Genomic DNA, 12,536 nt, shown 5'->3' with positions numbered 1-12,536 from the left:
TGAGCAGGTAAACCTGAGTTTGGGCAGTTTAGGTGAGTAGCTGCCTTTCTTCCCTATTGTTCATCAAAATTACAGTCCCTCTCTTATTTGCTGCAAAACTTCTTTACTAGAGAGTAGAAAACTGTATTATTTCTATAACAAGTTTAGCCACAGTTAATGCAAACCTTCCCATTAAGTTCCAGAATATTGCTAGTAGACCAGCTGCTGCAAGGGATAGTCAAGAACATGTCTGATGCTGCACCTTTCTGAGGGTTAAAGTTCTTTTTACATTGTGTCTTAAGCACGACAAAGAGCCACACAAAAAAAGGTTTGGTATAGCTACCCATATATTGTTCCTGGCTACAGTGAATAATTGTTAGATACAGATTTGTACAGGTTCGAGTCCACAACTGAAGTCACTTGCTGGCACAATGGTGGCGGCATTAAGGGAGAGCAGAGGAAGTGACGTCATCAGTTGGGCCAAAACTGGAAGTGATGTCATTGGGCCCGGTACCAGAAATGACATCATCAGTGGGGCCAGAACCGGAAGTGGTGTCATTGAAGCTGGAATTGGAAACGGCGTCATTGGGGCCAGGCAGAAATTCCCATAATTGGTCTGCAGAGAAGTGAGAGAAACAGTTAGTATACTCCGCCACCCCCTGGTTTGGCATGGGATTACTCTCATTTGTGACATTTGTGTCACAAATGTTTACATGTTCTTTCATGTTTTATTCAAGAATGCAGTTATCTGCCCTGTCAGTTTGGATTTGGATTCTGAATCAACAAAATTGTTAATTCATTGGGCAATTAGGTCTTCTAAATGAAAATTTTTCAGTTGCTTGCTGTTGCTTGACAAGTGATTTACTTATAGCCTTGACTATTTTTAATGTAGTATTCTACATTTTCACTGTTGTTTCAGATATTCTAGATTATTAGATTTGCTTTGTGTTTCCACTGGATATATGCGCACTAATGTCTGTGTTCAACTGTGGACTCTTTCTATTATTGTGACAAACTCCCCTGACTGTTTTTTTTTTTGTGCTATACGTCTGCATGTTCTATGGGGTCGATTCTCCATTAGCATCAGCTCATATTTTCTGTGGAGGTATGCAACACAAATGTGGATGATAATTCATCCGTTTACTCTAACTGTATACTAAAGTCTGCAATACTCCTGTAGTTGCTTTTCTGTTCATCTTATTTCATATACTGTATGTTTTACTGGATCCACTACAGTAAATGGCATAATACTCAAACACACAGAATAAGAGCCTATTTACTCAAACAATCTTATTAAGAATCATATTTTCACTCTACAACATTTCATGTACCTTTTCTGATAATGAGAAACTTGTCCAGGCTTTCATCACATTCCATATTGACTTTTGTAACTCAATTGGTAGCTGCTTCATTTAATGTGTTGTAGGGGCCACATATGTCGTGTTGTTTATTGCGTTTGTACCCTGTTGCGTCTCGTCACATCACCCTGGTTAAAGTAGTATGTGTTTGTTTAAATGTCGTCCCCGTAAGAAGAAACGGGGAAGGCTGTTGCGGGGAGGCAGCAACCCCCTGGAAACGTCAGAACCGGAGGTTTTTCCATTACATCCAGCTCATTATTATTTAAATGGGAAGGAGGGAAAAAGAAGAAAGAGAGGAGAGAGAAGGAGATTCACCTAACCGCAACTGATCATCATTTTCTGCCTTCAATCACATCACAACATTTTTCCAGTTTGCTTCTCACTCGGCCGGATTTACTGCAACGCATTCATCGCCAGAAACCCTGAGGTTGGACATTATTTTCCACCATCGCCGAGGAAATCACGGTGAGATTGTTCCAGTATTCATTCGGGGAAATCAAACACCAACATTTTGGACAGCTATCAGTAATTTGGACCGTTATTTACCTGGACTTATTTTCACGTTCATTTTCATTTTATTTCATCTAATATATTACTGCACTTGATTTACATTCAGATATTGTTTGCTTGTGTTTAACAGTCGATTAGGGGAAAATATTATTTGTCAGAGGTAGGGCTTGGTAGATTTAGGTTTACCTCAGTAATTTATCTAGGCCACGGGACCTAGTAGTGTGGCTACCGGCTGGGTAAGGGGTCGGCCGTTACAGTGTCATCTCAGTTACAGCTATTTCAGACTAATATGTATATATATACATATATATATATATATATATATATATATACAGTCAGACTTTAAACATCAGACTATATGTGATGGAGTATGTAGCGCAGCTCATAGTCCAGTCTTTGGTATTGTCATATCTGGACTAAAATGCAGCGACACATCTGGTGTTCAATCAGATGAGGCTGGCATATGTCACTGCTTTTCTTTCAGATCCCTATGTCGACTTCCAAATCTATGATACTTACCTCTAGTTTAGTCAATGTGTCAACATCTACAGTATATGTAAACACTTGTGAGGTCCTATGTTCCTACTTGACCACTCAGATCTGCTGAGGAACAGTAACTGGTGTTGCTACCTCTGCATGGCATCAAATCTCAGTCCAGACTCTTGTCATCTGTAGCTCTTAGCTGGTAGAATGAGCTGCTCAAGTTAATTTGAAATTCGGACTCACTCGATATGTTTAAGAAGCATTTGAAGACAAATGTTTGGTTAATTTGTTTGGTGAATTTCTAACTGACAGTAGCTATTAGATCCTGTACTATAGGAGTTGTAACTAGCTTGTATTTTGTTCTCTCTAATCTGTATTTTGTCCTCTTATTGGTTTATTGTGTGTACATTCTCGAGTTTGGCACAGCTTTGTTTTACTGGGATTAGGAACAATCCAAATTGATGATGTGACACAATCTTCTTTCCAAAGTTGCCATTCAACTCAGCATAAAACCATTTCAGTATTTAAGCTTTAAAAGGAAAGCAACACTTTTCAATCAGCTGAAATAAAAAAATTGTATTAAATGAAAATAATACTTTTCTATATATAGGAAAGAGTTTATAAAATTACAGCATTATTTACATGTTTCAAAGATTATGGAGGTAAATGGCATGCAGTATCATGGACTGAGTATAAAACTCAGTCCACATTAACATGTACAATTTTTTCATTCTTAGTGGTTTGCAAACCAAAAATGGGTACACTATATTCATTTTTATTATTACTGTGTATGCATTTTCTCATTTCCTCTGTACTTTATCAATGACTGTGTCCTTGACCATTTTATGTATCTTTTCACAGTGTGCTGGCAACCCCGTCCCATTTTGTTTATGGTTCAGTATGGAGCAGCTTATTTTTTTGGGAGAGTACCTTATTGGCCATGTAAAGTGATGTGAAAATATTGTCAGCAGTGACTTATCTCATGTTGCCTGTGAAAGACTTATATGTCACATCACCAGTCACTGTTTTCCCTACCAATCAGGTGTGATGTTTCCTCAAATAAGGAATAGTATCTAGTATATATATTTTCAACTTTAGTCATCAGCTTTTCAAAATTTGATTCCATATTTGGTGGGTTTGTTTGACTGTCACTGCATGAAAGGGCATCAACATTCATTCAGGAACAACTCATCAATGGGAATGTCTATTTTATGAACACCTGAATTTACATAACAGTGTCAATCAATACATACACTGTCTCTGGTTGGTTTGTTGGTTTACACCCAAATGACCATTGTAAAATAAAACTCTTATTATTTAATTTAATTCTGGTTCTTCTTATAATGTTTGGGTTGAGCCACCACCTTTGAAATTTCTGTGGATGTAACAACTGTTCATTCTTGTTGTTTACAGGACATCCACTGTCTTCTTAGTCATCTTTCAGTAATTTTGTTATTCACTTGACCTTTATCTGGTTTCCTGACTTGCCTGAACAGGTTTCCAGCATCTATTAACCCTTTATGCCATTTCTTTATGAAGAATGCTGTATTTTAACTCTTTCAGGGCTGATGTTGACTTTTGTCTAAATTCAGAGGTAGAGGATGGTAATCTGCCGTAAACAACGACAAAACTCTCCGTTATGTTTTAGTTCAACTCTCATTGCTAGATGGAAAGTTAGCTTCGTTGATTTGACCTCAACTCCCTGTGCATATGTGAGTAGCAAAGAGCAAACAACCTCTAAAATGGCATCGACATCTGACGAGAGACCAAAGCGAATGCACAAAGCAAAATACTCCATGGATGACATTTTGTGTAATATTATCGCCAAATTGGACTCTGACTTGCCGGACTTCAATTTTGATGCAAGTGATCTGAAGATGGAGACTGAAAATGAAAGTGAGATAATAGTTTCAGCTGATCGATCCCCAGTTGATTGTGGTGTTGAATACGCTTGTATAGCCGATGCACCAATGGCAATGTTCGCCTGGGAGGACTGCCACTTATGATGGCATGAGGTACCTACGCAAAGACAGGCCAGGCAGCCGGCCCACCACGCCATCTTGCCTGAAGAAGGGGCCTTAGTTGCCTCGAAAGCTTGCATATTGTAATTTTTTTAGTTAGCCAATAAAAGGTGTCATTTTGCTTGACTATTCACTAATTATTTTTAGAAATCAAAATAATTTAAATCACTGAAAGTCCACCTTCCCTTCTACCGTTTTTCTAATTATAGTATATTATTCAAGTTAATGCAGTCTTAGAATTTAAATAATTCACAAAGGAAATTTATATTTCACTATGTCTAAGAATATCAGGGTAGTTCATATAAAATATTTTTTTGATAATTTTCTTACATAAAGTCACAGAATTATTTCAAAGGTTACTTACATCAGCAGAAATTAATTTAAAATATACACACTAGTATCTCCTAGCATTAAATCTTAAATCTAAAACAGTTTCTTTATACATATCCAACGTATATTTCTTTAAGCTATTATTTTACTAATTAAATTGACACATACTGTACATTTCCACCTTAGACTGTAAAAAATAAATCTTGCATGTGTGAAAAATAATAATAAAAAATAGCTAACTATACGCAAAATAATCATTACTTTAATTAATAAAAATGGGTTTCACCCTTTTTATTGATTATTTAATTCTAATTCAATAAAAACATTAAGAATAATGTTAACTTATTATTTTTCTTAAAATGTAAACATTTTTTATAACTTATTCTAAGTAAAAAACTATACTGTGAATTGAACACATTTAAGTTAAGTTAAATTTAATGACACGTCACTTCCTCTCACATCGAAATTTAATGACACGGCACTTCCTCTCACTCGATTTCTTGGTCTTTACAACAACGCATTCAGCTGTAACGCTTATCCATAATAAGAGCTATTTTACTACAAATGTGTAAGTATAAAGCAAATTAATTCCGTAATGAATAACTAGTATTTCATTTCGTATAGTTACAGACGTAAGTATTTGTTGTTTTCACGAAACCTTTCCCTTCATGTGGGAAACATGGCGAGCAAGGTAGCGTCTTTCTAACAACCTACCTCGTTGGTTTGCTTTAAAAAGCAAGCACATTTCTCGGATAGTTACGTATGTTCATATTTTTTTTTATCGTTTAAAACTTTTATTTTACACAGAAAAAGAAAATGACACTTTGAGATAAGTTTGAGAACGCTATGGCGTTTGTCCTAAACTAAGACCTGTAAACAACATAAAAAGATGTTTGCCTAACCGTCACGGTATTATTTGACCTCTTATTTAATTAATGTTCTACATAGGTAATGTATTTTCTGGTTAATTTTTAATACAGTGATTTATTTAGCGATGTTTGATTTCCTACGTCCTATTTTGTTTCAGGATTTTCACTATCGCATACTGAAAAGTAGTGGAAAAGGCATTTCATTTAAGCGGATATGTTGGCGTAAATGCAGGACGTGTTTGAAGAGCGCCATCTGCCTCAGGATTTCACTCTCTACATTTCCTTCCCGTTTAGCACTCATTCCTGGAACATTATTTGATTGAGATATACTTTTTGAAGAAAGTTTAAAAAAAGAAGAAAATTTTCATTGACATTTGAATGTCAGTAATTCAGTAAAAATGATCCTCTGACATTTGATTTAATTTTCCTTTGAAAATATAACTTCGTTGTTGTGATTATCTGTGTATGTTCAAATAAATAAAGATATATGGAATTTTAGCATGTATTTGTTATACAGTCATTAATGTCCAGCGTTTCATTATTTCTCTTTTTTTTTTTAGTACTGTAATTCAAATGAAAATTGGAGTAAAATAAACCATTTTTGCCACTACTTATATTTAATCAAACTCATTTATTTTAGGTAAATTTGAGTAAATGAATAAATTAAGTTTGCTCAATAGTGCAGTATATTAAATCTACTCAAAAATATTGTTTGTAATTTGTTGCATTATTTTTTTAAGTACTTTTAACGCGTTATTTTTTACAGTGTAGGCTTCAGAATGTTCCATTAAAGCACCAAATTATATAAATAAAACTGATCCTTCCATATGCTATGTAGTCCTTCAAACGTAACATTCTATTCTAATTCACATTTAAAGAATATAAGTTATTTGTAACACAAGAAGTGGATGGAAAAAGAAATTTTCACATTGTATCAAATCCCTTATAATTCAAAATCTACTTGTATTTAAAATGCCCTCAGGGTGGTTAGTGCATCACACCATTGCATACAGTATTTTAAAGTAAATGTTCTGATGTAAAAAATGTAGTTATGCTTAATAGTACTGAGTTCTTTTACCCATAACTTCCTGTTAAGGCTAGTTGTTCATGCCTGCTTTTTCATTGATATCCTCCTGAGATGTTTCTTGCATCTTTTCCAGAGTGTTAATTCTGTTAAAAAAAAAAAAAAGCAGTCTACCTTTTTTATTAGTTAACCCCTTTTTGTATGGTATATCTTATTATGGAACACTACCTAGAATGGAAGCCAGTGCTCATCATTTACCTTAAATTTACTTTAAAATTACTAAAACAGGGGTGCCCAATACATCGATCGTGATCGACCGGTAGATTGGAAAGGTAGTGCAGGTAGATCAAGTTGCATTCAAAAAAATTTTTTTTAAATGTTAGTCGATCATATATCCTCCCTATGGCATTTGCAACTTGATTGACATACAGAGCGGTCAGTCTGAGATCTTTTTTCTTCTAACACATCCCGCACGCACGATCAAACGCACGAGCTACTGCAAAACTCTGGCTATCTAAGTGATCTAGTTAGCCTTCCAATTTATATCGACTAAAGAAGGGATTTAAAAAAAAATTGTTCGGGGGGATTATGGGCTGGATGTGGAATTGGAAGATGATTTTTTTTTTCTCACAATGTCACAAATCAAAGTGCGTTTGATTGATCTGTCAATCTATCATTGATATTCCAAAGAAGGAAAATGTGGAAAGGCACTTTCGAACTGTTCATAAAAACTACGAAACTGACTTCCTTCTGAAAAGCGATTTGAGAAAGAGAAAGGAGAGGGAACTAAAATCGCAGTTAATCGGACAGCCGTCATTTTTCACTCGGCTGAATTCAAAAGCAAAGGCAGACACACCAAAGCAAAAGGGGGCGTGAATGTTGCCATATGTGGTGTAATTTTGCTATTTGTAGGAAAATTTTTAAACTTGTAGCGGTGTATTGGCAGCAAAAAATATAAGAATACATTTTATTAGGGTTTCAAAAAAATGTTAGGGGGGGGGGGCGAGATTAAAACTGTTATGAAAACTTGGGTCGCAAATACTTAAAGGTTGAGAAACGCTGCATTTAGGGAAGATGTTGAGGGTGACTCAGCCACATCAAAATTGCAACACTGTTTCACCTAAAACTCCTCTACAGTGGAGGATGAGATTTTGACACTACAGGATGACATTAAGCTGAAGTATGGGGCTCATTGACAGTTTTGGAATTTACTCACAGAGGAAAAGTACCCAAACATGAGGAAATGTGCTACCTCCTTGACTGCATTATTCGGCTCATCTTATTTATGCAAGTCAGCCTTTTCCCATGTGAAGATTATTAAATCCAAATACTGTAGTGACCATAAATATATTAAACTGTTATTGTGCCATAAGGGTTATTCAGTTATGCAAGGTACAACAACATATATTTTATGTATAAAGTGTACATAACGGTTAGATAGTGGAACAAACGGTTAGATAAGTGTATTTCCGCCAATGGAGAGTACTTTGAAGGAGACTAATTGTAGTTTGTACAGTTATTTTTGAGTCCCCCCTCGTGTATATATATATATATATATATATATATATACAGTATATATATATATATATATATATATATATATAGATATAGATAGATAGATAGATAGATAGATAGATAGATAGATAGATAGATAGATAGATAGATAGCATTTTTAATGTAGGTAGATCATTTCGACCTAGTCATTTTAAAAGTAACTCGCAAGCTGTAAAAATGTGGGCACCCCTGTACTAAAAGAACACATCTGTGCTAAATCTAGAAAGCTTTTAGTGGACCTGATCATATTCATTTAAGTTTAAATTCAAAAAATATATTTATGCACACCTTTATGAATTGCCTCAGCATTTCAAACAACACTATAAATTTTCACACATTGTCTTTAGCCAAACGTATTCCCAAACTCACTTAAATTGCTTTAAATGCACTTCAGTCACAGAGATGTCTTTCACATACTACACAACATACTCAAAATCACTGTCTTTAACACATTTAAACTTACACAAGTTATTATTATTAATATTATTATTATTATTATTATTTAGTTTCTGTTCTTTAAAGCATTTATACACTCTTTTGCCTCTCATGTTTTCATTTATATCAGATATTTATAAATTTGTGTGCACAATATATTTTTGGTAAGCACTTTGAACTTTCAGATTATTACCAGCACATTTCAGACAAAGTAACATTCAAACATCATTTCTATAAAACATTTTCAGATACGCAGAGCATTCTTTCAACATGTTATCTTATACACTTAACAAAAACAGCATTTTAAACCTTTCACTCCTTTCAAAAGTCTTCTTGATTTCTATAATTGTCACATTGCATTTTTTTCTTGCTGGCACAACTTTGCTGCACATTCAAATCTTTCTATTTTAAGTGTCCATTTTAACTAATCTCCCTTTGTTTCGAATCAACTTCCATATGTACCAATTTTGCAAACGCTGCTACAGTTGAACTTCTCTTCATTTTCCTGATCTATGTAAATTGTTAGAAAGTCTGTATAGACACAAAGAAAATACATAAACACTTCCCAGCAACTCAAAAACGGACACAGAAAGTACATCCACTAAGGCATCTTTAAGCCACACAGGCATTTTACCTAGCTATTTTAACCACACAGGTATTTTCAACCATACAGGCATTTTTAAGCCACACAGAGTATTGGGATCCCTTTAATCTTTGCAGTATCACAAAGAACAACTGCCATTTTCCTCCATGGAAGAATAATTTTAGGGTGCTTCTCCCAGTTCCTCTGTACCACAGTTAAAGAAATTGAGGACATCATACAGAGGATGCGACCTTCAACGTGTTCATTGGACCCTTTTCCTACTCCTCTGGTAAAAGCTAATGTATCAGATATAAACCCTCTTATTGCTGATATCATTAATCACTCTCTCCAGAGCGGCTTAGTCCCACTGGTCTTGAAAACAGCAAAAATTAGACCTCATTTAAATAAATCTTTGGTCTCGTCCGTTTATAGGAGATGGACGTCTGAAGCAGAGCTCCACTAGCAGCGGCTTTATTTTCCCACGTATTTCATATTATTTAGAGGTATCCTGTATTTAATCTGACCAAGGAACTTCCACTACAATATACAAGCATGAGTAACAAGAAGAAAAGTCAGAAAGAACCGGAAAAGAAACTTAAAGCTGCATCAAAGTCTGGACAGACTTCCGGCCTGAGTGCAAGTGCAAGGTATGGCCTCACGGGGACTGACCTGGAACAGGCAGACGAATGCGCAGATTTCCTGGGACCCCGCTCCATTGTATCGTCTCCAGTCGAGAGTGAAAATGGGAGCGAAGGTGCAAGTGATACAGGTCGCGATGGATTGCCGATTTCTGAGGATCATTCGAGACTAGAAAAGGCCCTGCAGGATGTGCTCTCATCTACTCATCGCGAGCCTGCAGCATCTGCTGTAACAGGAGCTACATTTCCACTCGCGGAGCACGAAAACCGAAGCGAACTGTCCGAACTGAAAGAGATGATCGCTACACTGGCCACTGCCATGGTTACGGCCATGAATGAGCTTAAGAAAGATAACAAGAATGATCTTAAGAAGGCGACCATTGAGCTCAAGAAGGATAACAAAGATAAGGAAACGCGTCTATTTAAACGTTTTGATGTGAACTTTAAAGGCATGTTGGAGAAATTAGTGGAACACATCGAAGAAACTAATTCCAAACTGAAAATGTTTGCTGACCAGATTAATGACGTTTCAGATCAGGTGGAAGACGTTAAGCAGGGACTCACAGCTCGAGTTGAAATAGCGGATCAACTGGCGTCTAACGCCGATGAAAAAGCCACAGCTGCGAATTCCGAATGCAAAAAACTTGGAGACAGACTTGCAGCCCTGGAGGATGGGTGCAGAAGAAATAATATAAGAATAGAGGGTATACCTGAGAAACGAGAAAGCTCAAGCCCAGTGAAATTTGCAGTAGAATTACTGTCTAAAATAATTGGAGATGACTTTAAACTCGACATTGAGATAGCCACGGCTTATCGCACAAACAGACCAAGCACCTTTAAACCTAGGTCTTTTATTGTCCGCTTCGAGCGACTACGATGTAAGCTTGATGTGATGGCACTTCTCAGACACAAGCAAGAGATTATATTCGAAAATAATCATATTCGTATTTTCCCCGACTTCTCACCATCAACAGCTGCAAAACGCAGATCCTACATTGACATTAAAAAGTTGCTACGGAAAGCCGATATCAAATACAGCCTCTTGTATCCCGCCAAACTGAAAGTGGAAGTTCAAGATCAATATTATATTTTCCTAAGCAAAGAAGAAGCTGAAAAGGAACTAAAGAAGCTGTTTCCGACACTTTTTTGAAAGTTAATAAGGAGCCGTATTCTATCAAGGCACGGGAAGGACCTATGATCTGCTCTCTGGATCCATGTTTAAAGAGACTGGTATTATAATTATACATCCTTTTCTTTACCTGGACTTTATATGTTTATGTTTTAATCAGAGTTATAGACGTGAGTGTGAAAATGTGGAAGTAATTAAAGTAGGATTCGTTTTTTTTTTTTTTTTTTTATTCTACTATACCTTAAAGTAGACTGTTTAACATCATACCCTTGGTTTATTGCTTTTTCTACTATTTATACTATTACCATTATACTATTACAGTAGGAATTACCAGGTTTATCCTAGACTAGTTTTTTAAAATCATTCCCAGGGTTGATTCTTCTTTTTTTTTTCTTTTTTTTTTTTTTTAATCTTAATATCTTAACTTAAAAGCGCTGAAGATTATTTCAAGCTTAAATACTGTTAATGATAATATTTTCGGCAGATAGTATTAAGAATTTAGCTGCAAAAGATATCTCTGTTTTGTTTTGGACGTTCTCTGTCTCTTCATATGTCAGAGGACTGGGACATTGCGAAGTGGGATCTAGCCTCATGTGGGGAGGCAAAATGGGGGGGGGGGGGGGATAAAGGGGGGAGAGAAGGAGAGCAGGTTATATCTAATCTATTCTTGTAATCCGTATAATTATAAATATCAATGCAACAATAGGCTAAAATGCAGTAACTCATGGGAAATCTTGAAACTAAGATTAAAACTGCCATATTACCAATTAAAACTATAAAATGACATTAAAAACTCAGAATCAATGTCTCCATGATGGGACAGTTAACTTTGTGAGCTGGAATGTTAAAGGCCTGAATCACGAATTAAAGAGAAAGAAAGTATGCTCTCACCTAACAGGCTTAAACGCTAAAATAGTATTTTTACAGGAGACCCACTTACTAACCAAGGATCAGTTCAGACTACAAAAAGACTGGACTGGCCAAATGTTCCATTCTAGCTTTATAAAGAAAACTAGAGGGGTGGGAATTCTCATATATAGAACAGTTCCATTTGTAGCATCAGATGTAGTGTCGGACCCTGAAGGGAGATATGTGATGTTCATGGGCAACTTATATAACAGTAAAATGATTTTGTAAATGTTTATGCACCCAATGTTGATGATAAGGAATTCATGCAAAATCTATTTGCATCCATTCCCAATGTGAACACTCATAAAATTATAATGGCTGGGGACTTTAATTGTGTTTTAAATCCACTCTTAGATAGGACTCCTGTGACAGGGGGGACGACATTTAATACTGCAAAGATAATTACACAGTTTTTAAATGATCACAACTTATCAGACCCCTGGAGGTTTCTTAACCCAAACTCAAGAACATATTCGTTCTACTCACCAGTGCATTATAGCTACTCAAGAATTGATTATTTTTTTATAGATAATTTCCTGCCTACAATTAAATCATGCAAATACGACACAATTGTTATCTCTGACCATGCCCCTCTAGTCTTGGAGCTAAAATCATTAAGCCCCTCACACTCACTTCGCAGATGGCATCTTAACCCTCTTTTATTGGCAGACGAGAACTACACAGAATTTATATCCAAACAAATCAGCTTCTTCC

The sequence above is a fragment of the Erpetoichthys calabaricus genome, chromosome 7, assembly GCF_900747795.2.
Source record: "Erpetoichthys calabaricus chromosome 7, fErpCal1.3, whole genome shotgun sequence".
Lineage (NCBI taxonomy): Eukaryota > Metazoa > Chordata > Cladistia > Polypteriformes > Polypteridae > Erpetoichthys > Erpetoichthys calabaricus.
Note: the sequence above shows the minus strand (reverse complement) of the source record.